This window comes from Euprymna scolopes, chromosome 40 (assembly GCF_053919585.1).
Source record: "Euprymna scolopes isolate OS-2025 chromosome 40, ASM5391958v1, whole genome shotgun sequence".
Lineage (NCBI taxonomy): Eukaryota > Metazoa > Mollusca > Cephalopoda > Sepiida > Sepiolidae > Euprymna > Euprymna scolopes.
This window is the reverse complement of record NC_136521.1, coordinates 45,977,596-46,000,954: the sequence shown is the minus strand read 5'-3', so window position 1 is coordinate 46,000,954 and position 23,359 is coordinate 45,977,596.

The window sequence follows — 23,359 nt, the reverse complement described above, 5'->3', positions numbered from 1 at the left end:
TTTTTCTTCAATAAGATGAAATAACACAAGAGGTGGAGAGAGAGAGCGAAGAAAGAGTGTCTGATCCTTTTAGCATCTCTCTCAGTAAGAAAGAGTTCTTTTTCTTCAATAAGATGAAATAACACAAGAGGTGAAGAGAGAGCGAAGAAAGAGTGTCTGATTCTTTTAGCATCTCTCTCAGTAAGAAAGAGTTCTTTTCCTTCAATAAGATGAAATAACACAAGAGGTGAAGAGAGAGCGAAGAAAGAGTGTCTGATTCTTTTAGCATCTCTCTCAGTAAGAAAGAGTTCTTTTCCTTCAATAAGATGAAATAACACAAGAGGTGAAGAGAGAGCGAAGAAAGAGTGTCTGATTCTTTTAGCATCTCTCTCAGTAAGAAAGAGTTCTTTTCCTTCAATAAGATGAAATAACACAAGAGGTGAAGAGAGAGCGAAGAAAGAGTGTCTGATTCTTTTAGCATCTCTCTCAGTAAGAAAGAGTTCTTTTTCTTCAATAAGATGAAATAACACAAGAGGTGAAGAGAGAGCGAAGAAAGAGTGTCTGATTCTTTTAGCATCTCTCTCAGTAAGAAAGAGTTCTTTTCCTTCAATAAGATGAAATAACACAAGAGGTGAAGAGAGAGAGCGAAGAAAGAGTGTCTGATTCTTTTAGCATCTCTCTCAGTAAGAAAGAGTTCTTTTCCTTCAATAAGATGAAATAACACAAGAGGTGAAGAGAGAGCGAAGAAAGAGTGTCTGATTCTTTTAGCATCTCTCTCAGTAAGAAAGAGTTCTTTTTCTTCAATAAGATGAAATAACACAAGAGGTGGAGAGAGAGCGAAGAAAGAGTGTCTGATCCTTTTAGCATCTCTCTCAGTAAGAAAGAGTTCTTTTTCTTCAATAAGATGAAATAACACAAGAGGTGGAGAGAGAGAGCGAAGAAAGAGTGTCTGATCCTTTTAGCATCTCTCTCAGTAAGAAAGAGTTCTTTTTCTTCAATAAGATGAAATAACACAAGAGGTGGAGAGAGAGAGCGAAGAAAGAGTGTCTGATCCTTTTAGCATCTCTCTCAGTAAGAAAGAGTTCTTTTTCTTCAATAAGATGAAATAACACAAGAGGTGGAGAGAGAGAGCGAAGAAAGAGTGTCTGATCCTTTTAGCATCTCTCTCAGTAAGAAAGAGTTCTTTTTCTTCAATAAGATGAAATAACACAAGAGGTGAAGAGAGAGCGAAGAAAGAGTGTCTGATTCTTTTAGCATCTCTCTCAGTAAGAAAGAGTTCTTTTCCTTCAATAAGATGAAATAACACAAGAGGTGAAGAGAGAGCGAAGAAAGAGTGTCTGATTCTTTTAGCATCTCTCTCAGTAAGAAAGAGTTCTTTTCCTTCAATAAGATGAAATAACACAAGAGGTGAAGAGAGAGCGAAGAAAGAGTGTCTGATTCTTTTAGCATCTCTCTCAGTAAGAAAGAGTTCTTTTCCTTCAATAAGATGAAATAACACAAGAGGTGAAGAGAGAGCGAAGAAAGAGTGTCTGATTCTTTTAGCATCTCTCTCAGTAAGAAAGAGTTCTTTTTCTTCAATAAGATGAAATAACACAAGAGGTGGAGAGAGAGCGAAGAAAGAGTGTCTGATCCTTTTAGCATCTCTCTCAGTAAGAAAGAGATCTTTTTCTTCAATAAGATGAAATAACACAAGAGGTGGAGAGAGAGAGCGAAGAAAGAGTGTCTGATCCTTTTAGCATCTCTCTCAGTAAGAAAGAGTTCTTTTTCTTCAATAAGATGAAATAACACAAGAGGTGGAGAAAGAGAGCGAAGAAAGAGTGTCTGATCCTTTTAGCATCTCTCTCAGTAAGAAAGAGTTCTTTTTCTTCAATAAGATGAAATAACACAAGAGGTGGAGAGAGAGAGCGAAGAAAGAGTGTCTGATCCTTTTAGCATCTCTCTCAGTAAGAAAGAGTTCTTTTTCTTCAATAAGATGAAATAACACAAGAGGTGGAGAGAGAGAGCGAAGAAAGAGTGTCTGATCCTTTTAGCATCTCTCTCAGTAAGAAAGAGTTCTTTTTCTTCAATAAGATGAAATAACACAAGAGGTGGAGAGAGAGAGCGAAGAAAGAGTGTCTGATCCTTTTAGCATCTCTCTCAGTAAGAAAGAGTTCTTTTTCTTCAATAAGATGAAATAACACAAGAGGTGGAGAGAGAGAGCGAAGAAAGAGTGTCTGATCCTTTTAGCATCTCTCTCAGTAAGAAAGAGTTCTTTTCCTTCAAACCAGAAGCTGTCCGATTTCCTTCCGGGGAAAGAAAGGATCAATGCGGCGCACCTCTGATTGGTCAGTCTATGGCCAAATAACACAGGGGAGAAGCATTGACTTGCGAAAGAAAAAAGTTCCATTTGTTTCTGCTACAGACTATTTGACCAAGATGAGTATTAATACACTTCCTCATCCTCCCTATTGTCCAGTCTCTGTGACTTTTGGTCATTCCCTAAGCTCAAGGAAAACCTTAGAAACTGTCGTTATGAGATAATCGAGGAGATGGAAGAGGCTGTGACGAAAGTCATTGTCACGCTCACACAAGAGGACATCCATGGGGCCTTCCAGAAGTTGTTGGACCGGTACAACAAATGCATTGCAGCCGGAGAAGATTACTTCGAAGGGGACTAGAGTTTCATGTGTGTACTATCAATAAAACTGTCCATACGAAAAAAAGTCTGGAAACTTATTGAAGGCACATTGTATGTGGAAAAGTGTATAATTTGTAGTTATGCAATACGAAAATCTTAAGTTTTGTGTCACAGTTTATTAAATTTCAGAATGAAATCAAAATAGAATAAATAATTTCATAAAAGTTGGAGTTACCAAAATTTTTATGAAGGGCTTCCCACTCCCTTCTGAATCGGTACTGTTTGAGTCCAGTGGCAAGGAAAAGTCCAGGACGACTGGCAACAATGCCGAGATAAGCGGAGAGCACATACAACAGCTGGAAGTACCGAATTGTCACCCATTTAGTACTGACCAGGTTCAACGTTGCTTAACTTTGGTGATCAAGTGGGAACCGGTGTGTCAACATGACCATGCCATGCATGGCATTTTTTTCAAGTTTAAGTATATATTTTTTTCAAGTATACATATATATACAGAATATATATATGTGACCCAACGGGTGAACTTATTGTTATCTACAGATGTCGCGATATATGAGGTGCCTTCATCTTCATTCTTGTCACAGACTAATAGTCTGGTCAAAGTTCCTCACCTTTCATTTTGTCCAGACCTTGCTCCCTTTGACTTTTGGTTATTCCCTAAGCTCAAGGAAAACCTTAGAGGCTGTCGTTATGAGACAATTGAGGAGATTTAAGAGGCTGTGACGACAGCCATTCACACAAGAGGACTTCCATGGGGTATTCCAGAAGTTGTTGGAATGGTAAAGCAAGTGCATTGCAGCTGGGGGAGATTACTTCCAAGGAGACTAGAGTTTCATGTGTGTCCTATCAATAAAAGTGCCTGCACGAAAAAAAAAAAAAAAAAAAGTCTGGAAACTTATTTAAGGCACCTCGTATTTTGAGCTTTTTATTCTCTTGATAGGTTTTCATTTTTGCTGGTCTGTTGCGCTCACGTTTGAAATAACATTGTTTTTTATGTGGCCATTCAGCGTGTTTATAAGAGATGCAGTTCATCCATCCATCAGACATTAAAGTATCCATAATTCTTTAAAAGAAAAAAAAACAAAATTAATCTTTTATATGCAAGAATTTCAGCAAAACTTGTCAAAAATAATCCTCACTTGCGAATTAACATATAAATGTTTCTTTTCTTATTTTTATACATTTTAAAATCAAGGCCTCCTCTCGTTGGACGCACGTTTAATGAATGGCTATTTCGTGGCCTATTGTATTTTATAGATTGGCCTCGAAATGGATTCTTGAGGCGACGGGCCTGTGTGGCGGATCATTAGGGACTCTGGATATAATAACGTGCAGGAAGGGGGAGGGGCTCGTGGAATAATGCAGTTGCCAACTCTACACACTGGAGACTGAATAATTACTAGCTGCCTAGAGGTGGGGAGGCAGCAGAGGGTTGGAATTGTTTGCTGACGTATACAGCGAACCGACCAATCAACTGCGACCATACTTTTTAACGGTGTGGGTGGAAGGAACGTTCGTAGAATGTCCAGTTATAGATTGATATCTTTATGGTTATTGCTAGCAAAAATATTTACTAACAGTTATGTTTTCTCATTCTTTTCTTTATAAATAAAAATAAAAAAAGCCAAAGGTTCATTTGTAATTTTTATCTTCATAAATTTAAGTAAATTTATATGTTTACTAGCAGGGCGCCTGGCATTTCCCGGTCGTAAAATACTTTTAAATATGATATTTTGATGAATGCAGATTTCGTATTTATTTTTATACTAGCCTGGGTGCTCGGCGTTGCCTGGGTGTTTGGAGGTGTATGTTGAGCAAAAAAAAAAAAAAAGTTGTAGTAGGCAGGCTCGAACCCAAACCCATGACGCGAAGGCGGAAAAGAAAAAAAAAAAAAAAAAAAAGGAAAATTTCGAGCGCAAAAAAAAACAAAAAAAAAAAAACAGGAATAGTAAGCAGGCTCAAACCCGTAACGCGCCAGAGGAAAAAGAAGTGAAAAAAAAAAACAAATTTCTTACTGATGTACCTACCATGGTTGTGACGCTGCAGTCGATCGAAATAACGCGTTTTATCCGACGTTGTGGATGTGAGAGTTGAATGACTTGCAAAAAATGTCAGCGAAAAAACCGACTCTCCCTGTAGAAAACAATCAGTTGAGGGTAAAGGAATTAATGTTTTTGGTCAATTTTTCGATATTTGTCGTCCGAAGGGTTGACTTCAAAATGATACCAATCTCATGAAAATCCGTCACCTCTGTCAAAAGTTTTTGCGAGACATACATACATACAGGTGAGATTTATATTATAGACTAGTGGGGGGTACCCGGCATTGCCCGGGTGTTTAGAGGTGTGTGTGTGTGTGTTGGGGGGGGGGGGGTAGATCAAAACAACACTGTTGAAAGAAAATAGAAAAAAAATAGATGAATTGATAAGTGTGTTAAGTTGACGTTTATAAATTGAAATTAACAGGTGCGAGAACGTTAAGTCACGTGATGTTTGACCTAGTTTTGCGCTGGAAGCCAGTTTCTGTTTTCCCCGCTACGCGGCGATCAAAAAATATCTCGAAAATAGCTTGTAAAAGTCGGGTAAATTAAAGATAGCTGCAACCAGAGTTCCTTAGTCGTAGATATTATTATTTAGGCAGAATATAAAAAGTTTTAAGAAGGAGCAAGCCAACCGAGAATCATGGCGAAAAAAGCCTTTTGTAAGCATACACAAAAAGCCAATACACATACATACATACACAGATTTTCGCTTTTATATATATAGACTAGCGGGGGGTACCCGGTGTTGCCCGGGTGTTTAGAGGTGTGTGTACTCGGGCAGGGGGGGGGGTTGTTAGTCAAAACATAAGGATAAGCGAAGTAAATATTTTTAAATATTAAATAGTAAATTATTAAATATTTTATATAAAATAAATGTTAAAACTTTAAAAAATCGAAAAAACAAAAAAAAAATAACTTAAGGCAAACGAACGATGTTAAATGTAAAAATCGGAAAAACAAAAAAAAATAAAAACGCAAATGTGATGGAAAAAACCCCAGAAAAACGAACGTTAAAACTTCTTTAAAAAAGCTGAAAAATAAAAACAAAAAAAATGGCTTAAATAACCCTGTTTCAATATTAAACCTTTAAAAATCGAAAAAAAAACAAAAAAAAAACGACATCTCACACCACGATTCAAACCCCAAAACCTTTAGATAATGAGGCCGTGCTCTAATGAACTGAGATAAGACAACGTTGACAAAATTAGGTCGTTTTTTTAAATATTTAAACTAAATCATGCTCCGACGTCATTTGCGCATGCGTAGAAGCGAACTTATCATGAGAGGACGGTTTTTGCTGACCCCTCCCTGTAGAAAACTGATGATTTTAGGGTGAAGGAATTAATGTTTTTGACCAATTTTTCGATATTTGTCGGGCGAAGGATCGAGTTTTAAAATGATACCAATCTAGTGAAAATCCATGACCCGTGTCGAAAGTTTTTGCAAGACATACAAACACACATACAAACATACATACATACATTTTCGCTTTTATATATATAAACTAGCGAGGGGTACCCGGTGTTGCCCGGGTGTTTTTTGGTGTGTGTGGTCGGGCGGGGTGGGGGTGTTAATGAAAACCTAAGAATAAGCGAAATAAAAAAACAACAGAAAAACGAACGTTAAAAAACCCTGCTTAGCGGGGTGAGGGGTGGGTACCCGGTGTTGCCCAAATGTTTGGAGGTGTGTGTGGTTGTTAATGAAAACCTAAGAATAAGCGAAGTAAAAAAAGAAAACAGAAAAACGAACGTTAAAACTTATCTGAAAAATAAAGCGGGGGGTACCTAGGCGGTGGGGAGGGGTAATCAAAACATCAAAAAAAAACACTAACATAAGGCAAATGAACGATGTTAAATGTAAAAATCGAAAAAACAAAAAAGAAAACATGATAATGCTTGTCCTTACACAGCACTACTGACCAAAGTAGAATTTGGTTGGGAAATCCTGCCTCATCCTACATATTCTCCTGACCTAGCTCCCTCGGATTATCACTTATCTTGAGGATTACAACACTATTTAGATGGCCTTAGTATTAAAATGGTATTTATAAGTTCGTTGACAAATGAAGTCAAGATATAGTTATGAATGACCAATTTCAAAAATACATAGATTTTTATTTTCAAGATGAAATTTTAAATCGGGAGAAACTTTTGTGCCAACCTGGTAGAATCAGGTACTTTCTGGAGCGGTGGAATGATCCAATCATTTGTTAGTAAATTATCTGTTTATCTGTCTGTCTATCTATTTATCTAATTATCTGTGTATCTATTTATTTATCTATCTAATGATGAGTGGACAACAGATTTGAATTGTCTTGAGAAATTTTGTCTCATCCTCCATATTCTCATGACCTAACTCCCTTGGATTATTACTTATTTTGAGTATTAAAAAAGCATTTAGCTGGCATTAGGTTAACATCACGAAAGGAGATTGAACAGGAAAATCTACAGAATTGTACAAGCAATGCAATTTATAATCTCGTTGAATGACAGAATCAAGTTATAACAGAGCAAAGTTCGTTATTGTTATGAACGAAGATCTTCAAAAACACAGTTTTTGATTTTCAAGATTAAATTTTAAATCAACAAAAATTTTTCACTGATCTAATAATTCGTATTTCATTTTCTTTTTTGTTTAGTCAACAGAAACGGAGTGATCTTCCATCATGATAATACTTGTCCTCACACACCACTACTGACCAAAGATGTCCTAGGATAATTGGGGTTTGTATTACTGTACACATAGATTCGAAAAAATTGTCAAAAAACAAATATATAACAAATAAATGTTATCAAAGGCAAGATAAGTTACTTTTCTACCTAACTGGATATCTTTTCAGTGTTTTTATTTAATGTAACATGTTTATTCAGCTCGAAGAACATACTGTGCTTACCGATGTATTGGAAAATTCAAAATGGCACCCGACTCTCTCTTTAACACGGTAAGTTTGGGAAAAGGTGCTATAAATATAAAACTAGACAAAATACTGTTAGAAACTCGCTCAATATGTGTTACCGTGACATAAGTTGGCATATTTTCGGTGGGTTTTTAATAGTATTTTGTCTAGTTTATTATTTATAACACCTTTTCCCAAACTTACCGTGTTAAAGAGAAAGTCAGGCGCCATTTTGAATTTTCCAATACATCGGAAAAACTGTATGTTTTTCGAGCTGAATAAACATGTTACATTGAATAAAAACACGAAAAATATATCCAGTTTGGAAGAAAAGTAACTTATCTTACCTTTGATAAGATTTATTTGTTATATATCTGTTTTTTGACAACTTTTTCGAATCTATGTGTACAGTAATACAAACCCGATAATTTAATTGCAAAATCTTGCCTTATCCTCCATATTCTCTTAACCTAACTCTCTCGGATTATTACTTATTTTGAGTATTCCAAAAGTATTTAGCTGACATTAGGTTAACATCACAAGAGGAGGTTGAACAGGAAAACCTAAAGAATTGTACAAGCGAGGTATTGATACACTCGTTCACAAATGGAAGCAGTTTCTAGAGAGCAAATATCGTTATTGTTATGAATGAAGATCTTCAAAAACACAGTTTTTGATTTGCAAGATGAAATTTTAACTCGACAAAAATTTTTGCACTGATCTAATAATTCGTATTTCATTTTTGTTTGTTTGTTTGTTTGTTTACAAGCTTTCGGCTGTTAACTATTCTGGACTTTTACCGAATGTGTCACAACATTACAAGTTTGTTTTTTTTAACTAAATTGCACAATATTTTCGTTTCAACAATTTAGTTGTGAAATATGCCCCCATCCTCCATATTCTCCTGACCTAACTCCCTCGGACTGTTACTTATTTTGAGTGTTAACAAAAGCATTTAGCTGGCATTAGGTTAATATCACAAAAGAAGATTGAACAGGAAAACCTAAAGAAGCGAGGCATTCATAGTCTCGTTGACAGACGGAAACAAGTTCTAGAGAGCAAAGTTCGTTATTGTTACGAATGAAGATCTTCAAAAACACGGTTTTTGATTTTCAAGATGAAATTTCAAATCAACAAAAATTTTTGCACTGACTTGATAGATAGATATGGAAAGAGAATAAAAAGGGAGCAAGAAGCCCTTCATAAAAAATTTTGGTAACTCCGACTTTTATGAAATTTTAATAATAATTATTAGACATCAATTAATAAATATTCTTTGGGATTTTAGGGGGCATAATTTTGAAAATTCAAATATTTCAGACTAGCGCAGTGGGAGTGATGGGGGAGGCTTTGCTCAGGCATAAAAAAATACGCTTAAATATCATATTTTAATTTGTCCAGATTCTGTATATATTATTATTAAAGTCATGATTTAAAAAGTAAAAAAAAAAACAAAAAAAACGAGTATTTAGGTGCCATCAGCTAGAATCGAAACCGAAACTGTAGCATTCAAAGCTGGTGATGTTACCACTGTACTAACATGACACGCATATAAATCGATTAAAAATAAACTAAGACAGCCCTTTTTCCTGTAACATTAATTCTTTTTGCGGACTGTTATCCTCATTTTCATAATTGTTGTTTTTTCACCACCTTGCGGCCAACTCATCCTCTGGTCTTCTTCAGATGATTAGCCATGTCAGGATAGGAATGCTGAGTCTTGTAAGTGTATCCCCAGTAATTATTTTTTCAATTATGTTCAAAATTTATTAATTTGAGTCTAGAAAATATCTAAAATTCATGAACCAAAATTAAATTCAGATGATCTTAATTTGTGTTGATAACTATGGAGAATGCACAAATTATGAAGCCTCATCTTAAAGGATTCAAAACAAAAAAATAATAATACCATTCAGTACGGATCCGACAATGGGAGACCAGATAAGAACACAAAATTGAATTTATCAGACCATAAAAATCCAATCTTCAGGGCTCATGGCTCATGGTTTCAAGCCTACCCAACCATATATATATATATATATATATATATATAATTTTTAGTAAAATGTGAAGCATTGTTTCACTAAATAAGCGTTGGCGTGACGGGCAAACTTGAAGTTTCTCTCATCTTCAGGTTAAGACAGGTTGTTGCAGACTCCCTAATATTATTGGTATGAATAAATTAAAAGTAATGCCAAGTGATTGGGTTAATATGGTTAAAGTGGTGATCATTTTTGGTATTAAATACTAATCCACATTAATCCCGATTAATCCTTAACTGTGTATCTTTTACAAATATTAAAATGAAGATATTATGCTACTAAACCTTGTGTTGCAAATTAAATTCAGATGATCTCGATTAGTGTTAATAACTATGGATTAAATTTAATGCCAATCGGAAATATTAAAAGTGTTAAATGGGAGATTGTACCCATATCATGCCACCTAAAATCCTTGTAAAAATCTGACAAGAAACTGGAACATGGCGAAACAACAACTATGAAGATGAGGATAACAGGACACAAAAAAAAAAAAATGAATGCATAAATTCTGAAGTCTCATCTCAAAGGATTAAAAAAAAATAAAAAACAAAAAATAATACTATTCAGTACGGACCTGAAGACCAGATAAGAAAACAAAATATATGTAAATATATAAGACTATAAAATCCAACCTTGATCGCCCCTTTGAAGCTCGTGGTGCAGTGGATAGAGTGTTTAGTCTCTACGGTTCCAGATGATCATTGTCTGAAGATAACGGATTCAATTCTACCCAACAAGCAGGTCAGAAGATGAGTTGGCCAAAATGTGGTGAGACAATGCAATAATTAATGGGGATACAGTTACAAGACTCAACATTCCTATCCCGACATGCTTAATCACCTGAAGAAGGCCAGAGGATGAGTTGGCCGGAACAACAATAACTATGAAGATGAGGATAACAGTCCACAAATAGAATGAATGCACAAATTATGAAGCCTCATCTCAAAAGGATTCTAAAAAAAAAAAAGAAGATATTTAAGCATATTTTATGACCGGGCAACGTCTGGCGGTCTGCTAGTTTTATATAAAAGTGAGTTGAGAAATCGGCCAATATTTTCCGAACAATTTATCACAAAACACTCAAACATTCGTACAACCATCATATTTTATGTCCTCCTCATCATCCTCATCTTTGGTTTGACATCCATTTTACATGGTGGCATGTGTTAGACGGTTTTAGAAAGTCACTTCTAAACTATCCTATCTCTGGCTATGTCTTCATTTATCCGGCTTTCTCTTAAATCTATTCTTATCACTTCCTCCCATGTTTTCGTGACCTTTTTTTGTGAAGTGGACCTGCTATCTAAGCTCTCAACTGTGGTACTGCTGCCAGGGAATGCTGGCAGGGCTGCTCAGGCATTTTGTAGGACAGAATACACCTTCTCTTGTGCACTGGCTTTCCAATCCTCACTTTCCGCCTTGTGTCACATCTTCCCACGGCAGAAAAGGAGGTAAACGCCTACTCATATGCGTACGTTTGATGAACTTTATTTTTCTCTGCACCGTTTGCTTCTATCATGTATTTTGGAGGGTTTGCTATTTATTATTTCAGTTTCAGCATTTCTCTGGTTGCCAAAGCGAACCATTTTAAATTCAAAATGAAACGCGCCTGCAACATTCCCGCTACTCGAATTTTCCCTGTCTAATTAAAGCGCAGCTATAAATATACGATTACTCTCAGGACATCAAATCACTCTCAGTCGGATTTAATCTTCAGAGATTTCTTTCATGAAGCAATCATCATCATCAGCTGCAGCAGCAGCAGGAAGGTAACGATGACTAGATGGTTAACGGCACAGACTGAAAACCTGGTTATGCCAAGTTTGAATCCAGTTCGTACCGCAGAAAGCATACATAGAATACTAAACTAATATATATAAAACAGTAATCTACAAACACATGCTTTGTGGTACTACTGCTCATCAGCATATCTTGACTGTTCTAGGATTCGAACCTCAGCCCATATGTACTATTATAATCGTATTTATTTTGTTTAAAAACATTAACAAAAAATCGACATAACTTTAAAAGCGAAAAAAATAACACATAAAGTCATCTAGGACCTCGTGGTGTAACGGTTAATGCATTTGACTATAGTGCATGTGGTCTGAGGTTTGAATCCTAGAACATTGAAGCTACATATATGAGGGGTATTACCACGAAACACGTATCTATAGATTATTGTTTAAAAGTAAAATAAATAAATAAATAATATTTGTTTATTTGTTTACACCCAAAAAATATGTGCGATTTTCTAAGGAAAAATATTGTCCAAGATCTCCAAGGTTTGAGATGCTAATAACTGCATTATCGTTAAAAAAATCAACATAAACTAATATATATATATATATATATATATATAATGTTCCCTATCTTGGGTTGAGCATATTGGGAAGTGATATATAAACTGCCATAAGCATATTAAGCGACGCTCTTTGTGTAAACAAATTGAGCGGAGGCATTTGGACGATGTCAAAACATCGTTAAATTCATTACCCACACAGCATCAGCCGTATAGCATAATGGTGAGAAACCTTGACTGTCATTTGGATGGTCGGTTTCGATTCTGGCTTGAGGAAGTTGCCTTTCTAGCTGCACTGATGAGCTATGAAAAAGCGAAACAGTACTGTATGTGGATGACTATGTATATATATATATATATATATATATATATATATATATATATATATATATATATACCCGTTCACATACACCTTTCACGATAAAGATAGAACCCAGAATTAGATAGAATCGAGCAATTGCATCGACAACAGACAACGCCAGACCCAAAGTGGGTTTCGATGTACTGCATCTCATCAGTGACGTGCTCCGACATAGGCATGAACCCAGGTCGTCGCACTCATGAAGTGTGCAATACTGACGACCTAACCATATGGGCCATGGCGCAATCTATTGACTATGCCTCGATTTCTTAAATTCTTATATTTTTTTTTTTTTATCCAATTCTACATTCATACTTTGGGTCTGGCGTTGTCCGTTGTCGATGCAATTGCTCGATTCTATCTAATTCTGGGTTCTAGCTTTATCGTGAAAGGTGTATGTGAATGGGTATTTATATATATATATCTATAATCTCCTCTTAATGTCTAATATATATATATATATATATATATATATATTTTTTTTTTACGCACATCTTATCTTTCTTTTAATGATATTATTGAAATTCATTCCCTTTTCCTTGTACATATTTGTGAATTATTCCATGGATTTCTGCCTTTTGGATTATTTTGGACCATCTTCCAATTACGCGATTCCCTTGGATTTAACTTGCGTGAATGGAAATTTAACCAGCTTTCTTGGATTTTGCTTTTTTGGATTTTACCGTCATTGGATACTTTACCCTTCACCAGACTATTCATTCACATGAAATCACTTTTTTCTTCACCCTATTCCCTCTGCTTCACTTTTTGTTATCAAGTAAGATCTGTGACTTACTTGTTGTTTCATTTAATACTTTTGCAAGCAAAATCCGATCCCGCATTTTGCTAAATCCTACCCTCTGATGAGAAGGAAAGTATTTCTTTGAAGACCGCAGATTAAGGACTATCCACTTATTTAGTGTTTCCTTTTCAAATTAAATATGTTTTTAACTCTTTTTCAAAGTGTTTTTTAACATGTTTTATTAACTACTTGCTCTTATATATATATATATATATATATATATATATATATATATATATATATATATATATATATATATGATTAGTTTTTTGGGAAAAAGAATTCCAGCAGAGTGCTCAATTAAAAGGAAAATCCAAATTTTAAGAGCGTATTTATATTTTGTGTACAGAAAGTTGTTAGTTGAGACAGATCATTGGTACCGTCGGTTTCAAGCCCGAAATTAGATCTTAAATTTAAATAATTCAAAGTTTAAAATTAGGTATTACATTATCCGATATAAAAAAAAAGGGGGGGGGTAAACAAAACGAAATTTGAACGTGAATTCGCGAGGTATATATACTTCACACTTCCGGTTATAAGATAGACGAATATTGGCTGAAGAGAGCTTGATAAGGATACCTTAAACGGGCCTTATTATCGGGCTTGAAACCGACGGTACCAATGATCTGTCTCAACTTTCTGTACACAAAATATATATATATATATATATATATATATATATATATATATATATATATATAGATAGATAGATAGATAGATAGATAGATAGATAATGAAACGTGCAATAGAAAGAAAAGAAATGCCGGCTGCCAACTACTACAGAATTCAAGGGATTATTGCATTACAAGGCAAATGTGTTTAATGTAATAATGCACATAATTTTTATTTGATACTTCATGTATATGTCTGTGGATTAAAAAAAAAATGAATATTCACTGTAGTAACAAGAAACGCCCTATTCGTGGGCTGTGAAACTTTTGAAAAATTGTTTTTTTCTATGCGCTGATGAGGCCCAGTTGTGCAAAATTATAATTGATATACTATTATATACTTGTATGCCAACACGGGATGCTGAAACAATTGCACTCAAATTGTTACCAATAAAAGACCAACATTTTGGAAATGAGTAAATACTTGTGTGTCTCTTCTTTTAACGTGGTATCTTTTAAAAAATATTTATAGCGCTAGTGTTGCACTGTTGAGCTATCTAAAAGTTAGTTGTTGATGTATCACTACTATCCCAAATAGTTAATTTAAATATAAACTTATAAGCTATATATATATATATATATATATATATATATATATATATATATATATATATATATATATATATATATATAATGTAATCGTAACTCCCTGTGCTGATGATTCCCAAAAGGATGAAACACTAGTGTCTGTAAGTATTAAAAAATGATTATAGTAATCTAATTTATAAAACTCATTATATATATTATTTAATTGGAATTCATTATTGAGATGAGTATTATTTATTAATTTATTTATTGCGGACTATTATCCTCATCTTTATTAGTTGTTGTTTCACAACGTTTCGGCCAACTATTCCTCTGGCCTTCATCAGGTGGTAACCACGACAGGATAGAAACTCCAAATCTCCTAACTGCATCCACAGCAATTACTAACATCCATAGTTATTGTCTCACCACGTTTTTTATTTTTTATTTTTTTTGCCAAGTAAGCCTCTGGCCAGCCGTGGCACAGTGGATAGAGACATTGAATCTACAGATCCAGGTGAGAATTGTCTGAAGATAGCGGTTTCGGTCCTACTCAAGGCCGGCCAGAGGCTTACTTGGCAAAAAAAAAAAAAATGTGGCGAGACGACAATAACTATGGATGGCAGTGATTGCTGAGAATGCAGTTAGGAGATTCGGAGTTCCTATCCCGTCACGGTTACCACCTGACGAAGGCCAGAGGAATAGTTGGCCGAAAAGTTGTGAAACAACATCTAAGAAAGATGAGGATAATAGTCTGCAATAAATAAATTAATAAAACTCACTATGTTTGTCTTTTTGTCTCCATATTTTCAAACTCTATCTCTTCTGAAACTAAAAGTCGCAGAGCGGCATTAGGGGCCTCAAATGATTGGATTTTTTATGAACCGTTCTTTTATGGGTCTTTAGCCGGTTAAAATGGTATTAAGGGGTCAAAATTGAAAAAATCGTTATACATTTTGTACATTCATCTTAGCTTATTTTTAATCAATTCATATACATGTCATGTTGTAACAGTGGTAACGTCACCAGTTTTGAATGTTACAGTTTTGCTTTCGGTTTCGATTCTAGCTGATGGCACCCAAATACTTTTTTTTTATTTTTAAAATCACGACTCTATAATAATATATACGAAATCTGGACAAATTAAAATGTCACATTTCAGTGTATTTTACGACCGGGCAAAGCCGCCCACCCCACCACACTAGTAATTATATAAACAATAGATTGAACCTACACAACACGTCTCGTCCTCTCTCCTACAGAACCTCCTAGTATTGGAGGGGGGAAAACTCGGCAAATGTGTTCAGGTAGAGAAAGAGGCCGTCCATATATAATCTGATAGTTTGCCGGGGAGAGTTACTTAGTTTGCCGGGGGGGGGGGGTTCTTGAACTGTTGTTACATCCTGGGAAGGGCAACCACCTCACCGGGTGTTAAACATGATCAAACGATAGGCACATGGACAGTAGAAATATCAAAGATGAATCACTAGGGTTGACTTGATGTCGGCCACAACTGCTATATATATATATATATATATATATATATATATATATATATATATATATATATATATATATATATATACTTTGGAACTCCCTTCTGGGTTCCTGCTTTCTCAACTGTACTGACATGCAGAAGTTCAAGTGTAATATGAACGGATATCTCGCTGCTCAACTCCCTACGTAGTATCCATCCATAGCCTTGCACCCCTGGAGGGGCATAGGCCATCCACAAATGTAGATGTTTTTGTAGCGAGGAGTTCTTTTTTCAGGGTAAGGGTGTTGGCCACATGCCCAACCTTCCCAAAAGATACATACAGTGCGTAGTCTTCCGAAATGGTCACCCATCTAGTACTGGCCAGGCTCAACATTACTTAACTTTGGTGATCTGGCAAGAACTGATGTGTCAACGTGATTGTGCCGTACCCTGCATAGTATCCCTGCAACTTTTGTACTTGATAGTAGTTCTCTACGTCAAAGTGGTACTGTGCCTTGTTTGGGTTGAAAATGGAATAAAAAAAAATATATATTTTGAGAAGAAAATCCTTGCAGAATTTTTGATTTTGATTTCAAATGATGTATTTTCAAGTTTTTGTTATAATACCTTTACTTTATATATCATTTTAAAGAGCGTTTTTCGATTTATCTAATTATTTAAATTACAATCGCTTGCGTTAATTTTTGTAAAAATCAACCCAGCTGTTTCAAAGTTCATAGGGAATGAATTTACACACACACACACACACAAAGTGCTTTTTATATATAAATAGACATTATTGAACCCCGACGAGACATGTTAACATTGAAACGTTGGTCATTCTACATAGGTCCTTGTTTTATTCTACAAATATATATGAGCACTTTTGTATTATTCTACAAATATATATGACCACTTTTGAGGAAATATTTGTCTTTTAGTTCATGTTATAAATACAATTGAATTTATGTAAGTGTATATATATATATATATATATATATATATATATATATATATATATATATATATATATATATATATATATATATATATAAAGTCTAGGAAGTTTTGCAATCTTTAAAATTATATTAAAAGAAAAAAAATAATCCAAGTTTTTCGTTGGAAAACTATTTTGCTTGTAAGTCACATAATCTCTTGCAATCACTGTATTAGTTTACTTCCAAGAATTCATACTAGTCTTAATATTATTTTAGGAATCATTATTTGTTTGTCATGAAAAGCTGCTTTGGAGATTTAAAAACAAAACACTTCATTAAATCATGGCTCCCCGGCAATATTGATCAAACACCACCTCACTTAAAAAAACAAGAACAAAAAAGTTCCAGATATCGGATCTAGTTTTTGCTCCAGATTAATTTTGTTAACTATATACTAGACTTTTTTAGTCTGTTAAAAATGGGGAAAAATCCGTATTCATCCATAACTGTGCATCAAATGGATACCATAATACTTAGTTCGCTGCACCTTATCATAACAAAGGTCCATAAAAAATTTCAGCCAGATCGGCTTAGTTTCCAATAAAAAGTGGAACAGATAAACGGACAGACAGACCAAGATATATATATATATATATATATATATATATATATATATATATATTATTTTTAAAATATAATTATCCACTGATACATGTTTTATCGTCCACAAATCATCAGAGTAGCTGAATCTAGCGAGATTCGAAATCAGAACCCCCATGGTAATTAGCCTAAACCCCTTACCGCTCATCCATCTCACATGACTGTTTGGATATATCGTGATTTACTTAGAATCTCGTTAGATTCAGCCACTCTGATGAGTCGTAGATGATGAAACACCTGTCAGTGGATAATTATATTTTAAAAACAATATATATGCTACTCCCCATTTGGGGGTACCAAAATTGGTTAAAGAGAAAATTATTCCCAACTCGCATTTAGGTAAAAATGCACTTTCGTAAATAATTGAATTCCTTTAAAACGTATCGCAAAACAAAAACAAACAACATATATATATATATATATATATATATATATATATATATATATTCTAAATTATTATTATTATTATTATTATTATTATTATTATTTTATTCTTAGACACTAGTGCTTCATGCTTTTGCAATCATCAGTGCAGGAAGTGACAATTGCCGCTGATCAAAGGAGTAGAACCCCAAACCAAGTCACTTTTGGCTCCACTAGTGATGGCCTGAACCTACAGTTAACCACTGTCGAATGAAAGGAAATTTTAACATTAATAAAGCTTTACGTTACAGCTACATTCTAAATTCCAAGGTTTTATTAATCTTATTTTTTATTTCTTTCAACATGCCAAAAATTCCATATGTTTTTATAGCAAATGTTTCGTTACATGGAAACAATCAGTTATTTGTATGTCAATACTGAATTTATTCATTGTAGACTCTTTAGAAAACAGAAATTTATTTACCTTAAAATGAAAAAAAATAAATTGGGCACATCATTCATCAAGCTGAAAAAATTATGCAGAAAAATAAGTTTTTTTTTTTACTGCCGCTATTTTAAATTTGAGAAAGGACTACTTTAATCTTATTTTATGTATTAAATAATTTTCTATATGGTTTAAATTACACTCAGTATTTAGTATTTAATAATTTATATTCAAAAACAACTAATATTTATTTTCTAAATCATGTTAACAGGTGTTTTGTCTACAATGGGTGTATAACCACACTGAAGAGCTATGATACAGCAAAGCAGTCTGTGGATGACTATAAATGCTCCCTATCTTAGGTTAAGCATATCGGGGAGCAAAATAACAAACTGCTGCTAGCATATAAAGCAATGCTATTTGTGTAAACAAATAGAGCTTGGGCGTTTGAACAATGTTTAAGCATTGTAATTTCACATACCTACATTAGCATAACGGTTAGAAGTGCTAACTGTCGCCTAGATGGTTGAGTTTTAATCCTAGCTTGAGTCTGCTAGCCTAGCGGCACTGAAGAGCTGTGATACATCGAGATGACTATATATATATATATATATATATATATATATATATATATATATATATATAAAATAAAAGTTACAATAACTTTACCAAGGTAATCAAAACGGTAAACTTAAAATATATTATAAATATTAAAGAGTTAATATTTACAAGTAAAATAAACTCAGCCAGATGTAAAAAGCTCAATAAAACCGAAAAGGAAATTTGTTCACATATATATATATATATATATATATATATATATATATATATATATATATATATATTTGCATATATATATGTGTGTGTGCTATTATATATATATATGTGCATATATATATGTGTGTGTGTGTATATATATATATATATATATATATATATATATATATATATTATACGGCACAATCATGTTAACACACCAGGTCTCACTAAATCACAGAAGTTAAGAAACGTTGAGCCTGGCCAGTACCAGATGGGTGACCATTTGGGAAGGTTAGGCGTCGTATGTACCACGCCGAGTCGGTACACGAAGGTTAGCAGTAATACCAAAATTAATGTTTGGCTCAACACAAAGCCCTCACCACTATAAACAAATCATCTGTGTCGATTTCCGAACAACTTAGTTGTAGTGGCGGTCGGTACTTCATATGTTGAAAGCGATGGGAGAGTCCATCATATATATATTAGTGAGAGGACGATTCCAAAATTTTTCCTGATTCTGATAAAATTATTGATTCCATACTAAATTCGCAATTCCGATTCTTTATAACATACACCTCCAAATACCCAGGCAACGCCGGGCACCCATGCTAGTTAACTATAAAGTTATCTTGTCTCAATTACCATAAAAACACATGTTAAATGTACATACATTTTCTCAGACGTAAAAACATGGAGGGAGGGCTAATCTATAGATTTTATAGATATAGATATATATATATAGATTTATAGATTTTATAGATATATATATATACTAGCTGTACCCTGCCACGTGTTGCTGTGGCTCAAATTGGCGCAATGGAAAAAGTTCCAAAATGAGAAAAAGCATGTTTCTTATAGGTTTTAATTTCCATTTTGCATGGGTACACAGTTTTTGTCGTTCCATTTTCTTAGCTGATATAGAGATTTTCCGGTTTGGTGACTCTTGAATACATAACATAAATTGTCCATGTGAAAAAACAGTCAGTGTGTAACTGTAAGGCCCACAATTGTAAAGATTGTTCCCTGTGCTTTGTTGATGGTTATTGCAAATGACAATAAAATTGGGAAGTGCAATTTGCTAAAGTGTAATGATGTATCCGGTGGAATCATAGGAATACATGGAATGAAGATATATTCATCTGTGAAAGGTCCTGTTAAGATTGTTGTTTCTATGATATTGTTTGTTAATTTTTTTTTTACTGCAAGCTATGTGCCATTGCAAAGGTTGGATTGGTTTATATTTCACAACATGATAATTAGTACACCAAATTTCAGTTGCAATACATGCGGTGGCATCCTTGGCAAATATAACTGTTGGATAATTAACCACTTTATCTGCTTTCACAACAGTGTCGATGGATTTGTATTTGACTACCTCACTTGGAATTTTACATTTAATTATAGCATTAAGTTCATGGGTATCTTTGTATTGACCTGCAAGAATAGCTCATTCACTCAGTCAAATGGAATTCTTATAATTTGAATATCTGCAAAAACCTTTTCAACATACTATTCTTTTGATGAAATAAAATTACAGAAATTACAGAAGTTAAAAGTCAAAGAATTTTGCCCTTAACTCTGATCAGCTGGCACTTTTTCGTACCCAATTTCCTACAAGTGATGCAAAAGTTTTTGTGCGGATCGAACAGTCTACAACTGTACATGCATATTTTGAGTTAAGTTTAATGTCTTCACATGGAACAAAAAAGTAGAGTATTTGAGGCAAGCATTTATTTCATCTGCTGGTGTTGATTGAAGAATAACAGGTAACATTTGTCTGAAATCTCCTGCAAGCAATATTACTGCATTCCCAAATGGTCTGACATTGCCACACAAATCTTGCAAGGATCGACCAAGAGCCTCAAGTGATTTTTTGCGTACCATTGTGCATTCATCCTAAACAATAAGTTCGCATTTTTGCAATATTTTTCCCCATATTGGATGTTTTGGAGATGTCGAACATGAGATTTTTGAAAAATTGAATGTTTTAAAGTAGAATAAATAATTCTTCTACTTGGCAGCAAGGTCGCAGGTATTCCTCATGCAGCAAGGGCTAAGGCTATGTCATTTTGTTACCAAATGGCTGCCAAAATCAATTTAATTAGAAAGGTTTTACCAGTTACCTCTGGTGCTGTTCAAGGTAGCAGTAATTTCCAAATAATTTCTATTCTCAGTCAGTAAATTAGGTGACTAAAATAGGATTTATCCATGTTTTGACAATGCCTTATTCACTGTAATTAATTTAGGAGACTAAAATAGGATGAGGGATAGAGATGGACAGATAGAGAGGAAGATATATAGATAGAAAAGAGACAGTGAGAGGAAAATAGAGAAAGAGAAGGAGATAGAGAGATAAAGGGATTGATAGATAAACAGAGAGAGGGGTAGAGTTAGAAACAGAGAGGGATGAAACAGAGGAAAGGAGAGAGATAGAGGGAGTTAGAGAGAGAAAGGGGCTCAAAGAGAGATGGAGAGGGTGATATAGAGAGAAAGATAGATTGAGAGAGGGAAAGGGAGAGATGGATAGAGAGAGATATTAAGAGAGGAAGAGAGAAACAGAAGGTGAACTACACTTCACCGTTTTTTTCCTCGTTCAGTAGAGAAGAAATCTTTCGAGACTGAGGCAATTTTAATGTTTTATTATTATCCAGAGTACCCCTTTTTTGGGGGGGAGGGGGCTAGATTTTCCTCGCATTAGAAACCGACCGGGTTATCTGTACTTTCACTTAACAAATTAATAAAAGAAAAACATATTGTAAAATTTGAATTTAACAGGAAAATACTATTTTAAAAAATAGCACGGTAACATAAGTGCATAAGTGCCACTTTAGGTACTCCTTGGGCGTTGAGTTCCATGGCGACCAGCATAATTATTTAATGGTCGCTCCCTTAGCCCCCCCCCCCAGTCAAGGCTAATGCATGCGCACATAACATTTTTTTTATTTACTGACGTTGGCTTAGTAACTAAACGATTTATTGATAATTTCGTAACCCTTAAACGCATGCCGGAAGATTTAAATTGGTTCATTATTGTTGTAATGAAAAAAAAAAAGTTTCATTCAACACAAAACCAAAATCACATATTAATGATAAATGATTTATTATTCTATTCATTGAAATTTACTAATTTTTAAATAAAAAAGTTAAAAAAAAATAGTTAATAAAAAAATAGTTGCTTATGTGCGCATAAACAACTTGTTTTTTTTTTAGATTAGGTCCAACTTATAATCACCCCCCCCCCAACCTCCTCATATTAAGAACAGCTTCCGGAATAAACACCACTTTTTGAGGGGGGGGGGCTATTTGCAAAATTTAACTGATATTTGTTGTCAGCATACCCACCCGAAAATACTATTAAAAAAAAAAAAAAGGAGGGTTCAGTGCCCGTGGCAGAGAAGTAGATTTATTTATCAATAAAAGTTGCGGAGAAGTAAATTTATTTATCAATAAAAGTCGTCATTTAAAAAAGAAAATTGTGGAGGTGGACCTAAATGTTTTGTTTTCGCACTATTCAACAATTTGTTCATCCGCGCATGTAAATTAAAAAATATTTGTAAAAGTGAGAAGTTATCAGTAAATGATTTAGTTTTTTTTTTTAATTTATTTTATTTTTTTTTTTTTTTACATTAGGTCCCCCTCCACAAATGTTAAGAATGGCTTTCAGAATAAACACCCTCAACCTCTCCATGTTAACAACGGATTTCGGAATAAACACCATGGGGGGGGGGGATATTTTTAAAAAAAAGTCGATAAAAGTTGTCATTTAAAAAGAAATTTAAAATCAAATGTTTGTAAAAGTGAGAAATTATTAATAAATGTTTAGTAATATTTTTCGGTGCTAATGCAGAGAGTGATCCGCGCTATTTTTTAAATCGTGTTTCTTTTTTAATCAATTGCAAGGTTAAAGTACAGAATAGGTACAAAACACCCTTTTTAAATAATAACGTTATTATTTCAGCATGGATCACTCTCTGCATGAGTACCCATTTTTCTTTGAATATTCATAAAAAAGTAAAACTTTTTTCAAAATAAATAAATAAATAAATGTTTGTAAATGTGACATAAAATTATTTATAAAAAAAAAAATAGATGGTTTAAGTGCCATCAGCTATAGTCGAAACCGAAACCAAAACTTACGAAGAATTCTTGGTAAAATCATTTATGACAAGAAATATAACATAACAATTAAACGACCCGGATGTAAGCATAACACACAAAAAATACACACGCTATCGTATAGATGATTAAACAAAAAAAGAATTCAATATCAACAATTTTTAGGCGTCCGATCGCTTCTAAAATGAAGAGGATATATTTTTTTTTACTTTACTTTACAGCGTCTTTTACAAAAGTTTCACACACACACATACTTTTTCTCGGAAACTACTTGTCCGATCTGGCTAAATTTTTGTGTGCACCTTTGTTATGATAAGGTGCAATGAATAAAGGATTATGGCATA